Source organism: Otolemur garnettii, unplaced genomic scaffold (assembly GCF_000181295.1).
Source record: "Otolemur garnettii isolate 467f Iridium unplaced genomic scaffold, OtoGar3 scaffold00074, whole genome shotgun sequence".
Classification (NCBI taxonomy): domain Eukaryota; kingdom Metazoa; phylum Chordata; class Mammalia; order Primates; family Galagidae; genus Otolemur; species Otolemur garnettii.
In genome coordinates this window covers 3,303,847-3,310,425 of record NW_003852469.1, presented here as the reverse complement: position 1 = coordinate 3,310,425, position 6,579 = coordinate 3,303,847, and positions in this window count along the sequence as shown.

Here is a 6,579-nt window from a genome sequence, read left to right as displayed (position 1 = left end):
TGTGGACAGTTTGTTACAGCGCACTGGGTGGCCAGCTTATGGAGTTTCCACTGCACCGATTTCCCGGTTGGATGTTGTACTACACCTATCGTTGTGCACCTTGTAATCATGGGGGACACAGAAGGGTTTATGGGAACTCTGTACCACCTTGCAAGTTCTTCTGAATCTATCATTATTTCAAAATAAAAAGTTGCCAGAAAAGAAAAAAGGGAGCCAGGGGTATTTCCTGGAACCCAAAGCAGAGGGTTCTTCTCAAGAAATAACAGTCAGGAAAGCAACTGTGAATCAGTTTCCCCATCCCTCCCTCCCCCAGCTCCCTTTGCAAACCACGACTCTGCTGCTTCTCGCCCATGGCTGCTCAGAACCAGGAAGGATGCGCTGCTTTTGGCGGGGCTGGTATCCTACGTAGTTGGGCTGGAGTCCAGGCCTCCCAATACCTGCTGACGGCAGTATCTTCACCTCCTCGTCCTGCACGGATGGTAGGCCCTGAGCCCAGGCAACGCACCTTTCTCCTCCAATCGCTCCAGTCCCCAACTGGTCCGGTCTACAAAGGAAATGGTAAGAATAGAGCATGTATAGCCCGTCTGAAACAGAACCCAGGAGGACACCCAGCCCACAGCCATGAAGCCTTCCCACTTCCCCACGTGTGAGTCAGGGGTCTGCAGCACCTACAGCTCCCAGTGGACTGGGACAAAGCTGGCCCTCCATGTGGTGACTCCTGCTGATGGCTGGAGTGACTTTCTTTTTAGCCAGTGGAGCCACTCCAGGTTCTGTCCACAGGGATCTCCCCCTTGTCCAGGGTCCTCTGGGGCCACGCTGGGAGGAGATGGAGGAGGAACTGGCCGTGGTCTTGTGGTACCTTCTAAAGGGAGCTGGCAGCCTCTGGGGTTGGCCCGCAGCTTGCCTCAGGGACTGAGACATCGGTATGGTTGATTTGTGCAGATCTAAAGACACTGTTCTACAAACTTAAGGTTATTTTGGCAACACAACACCTATAACGCCTTAATTGGCAGCCTGTCCATTTAATTTAGGGAGCTCCATCTGCTGAAAGCCATGTATAGACAGCTCGCTACGCTGAGCCGCCAGAGCTGTACCCTGCCTGCGGAGCTTCAGCTTCTTAGAAGGAAGCCTGAGGCCAGGGCCCGTGTTTTCTGCGTAATGGGTTTTGCCTTAGGGGGTAGAGGCAGCTGAGAAACTTTGCCTCCCTGCATCCGCTCAGTACAGAGCACCCAAACTGAGTCCCAACGCCAGCTTCATGGTGGAGGCATCTCTTGCCTAGTCTGGCTGGAGGGTGCAGCAGCCAGACTCAGACAAAGCCTGGAAGGCTCTGGAAGGATCGGGGAGCTCCAACTCCCCTGGCCTTTCCCACATGTCCTTGTTCCAATGGCCAGAACCTCGCTGTTTCATAATCACGGCACCAAATTTAGTTCTGGATGTAGGTTGCTGCCGAGTGTAACTGCTGCAGCTCGGTGAGTCCTGTGATTAACTTCAAGAACTGCCTAAGTGGTCTCAGATCCTATACTGTCAGCAGAAAGGACTTCGGGGCAAGGCTGCGTAGCTGACCTGCTTTTCCCCTACCCACTGTAAGCCAGACGGCTTTAGACTTGACCCCTTTCCCATGCACCTTGAGTCCTAGGGAGTCACCAGCATAGCCTGGATCCTTCAACAGGATCCTTCAGCCTTATAAGCCTCTATAGCCTCAGTTTCAGTAGAAAAAATGTCCAAGTTCCAAAAAGCAGAGACAATAATTTCACCAGCTGTTTCACCCTGCATGTCACCAACAGCCAGTTTCCCAGAATGGTGGAATCCTTTTGTCCCCATCCCCTGAAATGGGTCAGCCACGTGCAGCTTCATTTCCTAGTACCACGTTGCATCTTATTCAGAGTTCGTTTGGCTGCAGATTAATAGAAATCTACTCCAAATTACCATAAGCAAAAACAGGAAATTCATTCAAATTTAGAGGGATGTCATAAAGGAACCAACACAAAAAAAGACAGCTGGCTGGGACTGGGTTCTCATGCTCTCTCTCTCTCACACACACACACAAACAACCCCCCCCAAACCCTTGTTCTGCACCCACATCTGTCTAAAGGTCATTTCCTTCCAACTTCATGACAGACGCTATCTCTGCTTCTCAGCACTGGTCATTCCATGTTTTTTTGGGTGACAGGGAGACAGACTAGCCCTCTGTTCATCCCAATTACAAAGTTTCCAGGCAAGAGAATCTGCCTGGCCCCATTTAGGCCAGGTGTGTCTGAAGCCAAAAAAAAAAAAAAACATTGAGTAGGGGGTGGGTTGTATAGTGCAAATCTGCCTGGGCTGGGGGTACGGTTTGGGGGGTAGCAGAGAGCCCAGCAGCCCCTAACTGTGTGCTCATCAAATTAGCAACCAACAAGGAAACACAAACACTGAGGTCATTACAGAAGTGTCTGAATACAAGGCCATTGCCATGGCAGAACACGTGAATCAAGCTAACAGGAAAGAGAGGAGCTGGGGATGGGAGGAATGTTTGCCTTCTACATTTGTGTCTTTACACATGTCCTTACAGCTATCCTGGCCTCTAGGGCCAAAGCAGACTCTCCCTCATTGCAGACTCTCTGGAGGCAGACACCCTCCAGCGGTTCTCAACCTGTGGGTTGCAACCCACAGGAACTGTATTAAAGGGCTAGGGTATTAGGAAGGTTGAGAACCACTGCCCTAAGCAATGTTGCAGCAGGGAGCTCACAGAGGGCTGGGGGCTGGAGGTAGGGGCCACCTTCTCCCCAGCTGTCCATCCCTGCTGCTCACTATGGGTACAGAAGCTGTTGGATCCATGGAGTTAGACTCCCCTCTGGGGTCATGCTGGCACATCCCCCCCTGCCCCACTCAGGAGCCCACAGAGACCAGTGGGGAAGGGGCTGACTCCCTCTCCCTCACCTACAGAATTGAAGTGTAAGCAAAGTCGGGACTAGGAAGACCCCTAGAAAGCTGGAAGACAGACACTAACCCCTCTGAGGGCCAGCAGAAAGGCCTGTGGCTTTCACTCACCTTCCCATGGAGTTCAGAGTCTCTCCACTCAGTGGGGTCAAACCCAGTTTAGATTGTGAGTATGCCTAATTCAAGGGTAGTCATTTTGAGGATGGATTAACCCATGAAAAATCAATCTGTGTCCAACAATCCAAGGAAATTAGAAACTGCGATAACCAGATCACCAATAGCATATTTGTAATCAAGCAAAACAAATAGGGCATTAATGGAAAATGGAAACAGATAAATGGGAAGAGGGGAGGAGGCAGGAGGCACACGGATTCCGGGCCAGCAGGGACGCTGTCCAGAAGGTTAGCCCAACGAGTTTACTTTCTAGAGAGAATGAATATCTGTAACAAGAGGGGGAACACCTCACATTATACACTGACTTTCGAGGGGAAAAAAAAGCTATTATCCAGACAGATCGTTCCTGATTAAAACTGAGTTGTCATGGATGATTCCATCTATGGGGAGCTCCAGGGAAGACAAATCCTGCCTGTGGTGACAAGAAGGGGGACCGGGGTGCGGCTGGGTGGGACTGAGCTCTGTCTGAAGGGGCGCATGGCACATGTGGGCTGCTGGAAAAGCACCACTGATTGGTAGTGATTGCGGGGTGGATATATTTGTCAAAACTCACCACACTTAAAATGAATATATTTTATTGTTGGTAAATAAAACTGATTTGGAAAAAAAAAAAGCAGCAACAACAACAAACAGGGTGTGGGAATGGTGGAAGGAAGAAAGGGAAAAAAGGGAGGGAGGGAAGAAGGGGAGAAGAAGAAAAGAGAAAGGCAAGAGGAGGGGAGGGGAGAGACCACAGCTCACTAGTATGCGGCCGGGTGAGCAAAGTCTTGCCAGGTGCAGGAGCGGGGGGCACTTTGGGCTTGGAGATCAATAGCAGGCCTGGGCAGCGGCACCTGGAGCATGACAGTGAGGTCACCATGGTCCCAAAGTGAAAACCCTGCAAATCCCTTTGCTCTTCTGGTTACACGTGACAAACAGACATCCTCTTCTCAGTCTCCAAAACAGCCTCTGTGCAACAATTAGCACGTCCCATGGGCAGACCAGCTTCATCTGAAGTTAACCACTTTGGCCTCCTCCAGCCTGGGTGTGTCTGGGCAGGGGCAGTGCCTTCTCTGCCCCTCCTGCCCCATCGGCCAAAAGAGGGGGTGCTGGGGGTGCTAGCCAATGGCGGGAGAAGACAGATGACCCAGCTTGAGAGGAGGGAGGGAATTCTCCCCCCCTCTGCCTTTGTGTTCAGTTTAGGCCCTCAGCACCCAAAGGTGAAGGCAGATTTTCTTTACTCAGTGTGCTGATTAAAATGCTAATCTCTCCCCGGAAAGCCCTCACAGACGTGCCCAGAAATAACGCGTTCCTTAGCTATTTGGGCATCCCTTATCCCAGTCAAGTGGACCCTTAAATTAACCATCACACGCCCCTACACACTGAACACGTTTTCAAACTGCAAGAAAATACTCTCGGTGCCCTCAAGATGCCACACCACTTCCCACCACCCACCTTTGAATGTGCTGTTGTTCCTCACGCCCCGCGTGACCTCTTCACCTCTCTGGCTGGCACCCACTCGTATTTTAAGTCCCAGTTCACACACCATCTCCTCCGGGAGACCTCGACTGAGGGCCTGGTTATCTCACCCCTGTGTCTCCCAAAGCACACAACAGTGATAATGATTAGGAACAGCTAGCAGAGGGCTGAAGGTGAATGGAGCATTTTGAAGGGCAAAGGCACAGGGAGAGTGGAATTATTAAATTACAGGAAGCACGAGTTGCTGTTTAGATGCTGAAGTTCAAATATGGAAGACAGACTTTGGAGATGGACGGGGGTTTACTGCAAACTCACCACCTCGTTTCACACCACTGTGTGACCACTCAGTGGCTTTGCATATTTTTATTAGAAAGCTCAGAGTCTTGTTTTCTGACTTTGAAAGTCATAGATGTTCATTGTAGCAATGTTGTAAAATAGATTTAGAAGGTCAAAGTCATTCATAATTCTGGCTCCCAAGCCCCTTCCCACGAGCAAAGTGGACCATCCCAGAGAAGCCCGGCACGAGCTAACGCAAGCCCCAGCTCATTTCCAATCCAGACAGCCACACAAAATGCAGACCCCCAACACTTTGGCACAGAAGCAAGACTCCCAACTGGTACTAGCAAGGACTCTGGCTCCCTCCAAATGACATTGGGTGGGACATTACAGCACTCTTAAAAAGAATGAGGTAACTCGATGTGTACTCAGTATGAAGTGATCCCCAAGACACAAGATTTTTTTGTTTTTTCGGATTTTGGCCGGGGCTGGGTTTGAACCCGCCACTTCCAGCATATGGGGCTGGCACCCTACTCCTTTGAGCCCCAGGCGCCACCCCGACACGTGATGTTTTAAATGTATTTATAGTCTGTAACTATTTTGGAAGTGAAAAAAAAAGTAATGTGCTTGTTTTTAGAATATCTTTGGAAAGATCCACAATTAGCCAGTAATAGCGGCTGCTTATGGGAGAAGTAATAGGTGGTTGGAGGCAGAGACGCGAGAGAAACTTACTTTTTATGGTCTTCCCTCTTGAATTTCCCACTTTTACCCAAGCGAATATTACTAATTTAAAAAATTTTAATAAAGAAATTTTAGTAAACTTTTAATTAAAATTTTAATTATTTTACTTAAAATAATTAAAACACAAATTTTTAGTAAAGAACTGACTGCGTTGACTTGACTGATTACTTAAGGTATTTTTGAAGTGGTCAAAGCATTACCTCCAATAATGGCTCTGGTTCCTAAAACTTCCCAGGAAAATACTACACACATCCCACACATCCCACAGGTAAAACAGGATACTATCTGAGCGACAAATACTACACACATCCCACAGGTAAAACAGGATACTATCTGAGCGACAAAAGTCACAGAACACTGAAACAAAAGTCTGACAAAGGGATTCAGCACATAGGAAAAAAAATTTGAGAAGAGACTGTCAGAGTGAAATTAAAGCTCTTAGGCTGGGCACAGTGACTCACACCTATAATCACAGCACTCTGGGAGGCCGAGGTGGGTGAACTGTCTGAGCTCACAGGTTCGAGACCAGCCCGAGCAAGTACAAGACCTTATCTCTAAAAATAGCCAGGCGTTGTGGCGGGTACCTGTAGTCCCAGCTACTTGGGAGGCTGAGGCAAGAGACTCTCTTGAGCCTGTGAGTTTGAGGTTGCTGTGAGCTGTGATGCCACAACATTCTACCAAGGGTGACAAAGTGAGACACTGTCAAAAAAGAAAGAAAGAAAAGAAATTAAAGATCTTGCAAATGGATTAGAAAAAGAAAAACATCCCAATATAAAAAATGGGCAAAGAACACAGACAATTCAGAAAAGAAATATACAAGAATAATGGATACATTTAAAAAAACATGGTTAACATGACTAGTAATAAGAAAAATGAAGGGCTCAAAGGAGTAGGGCGCCGGCCCCATATACCAGAGGTGGTGGGTTCAGACCCAGCCCTGGCCAAAAACTGCAATAATAATAATAATAATAATAATAAGGGAAATGAAAAAAAATAAAACGATTGATGAGCTTC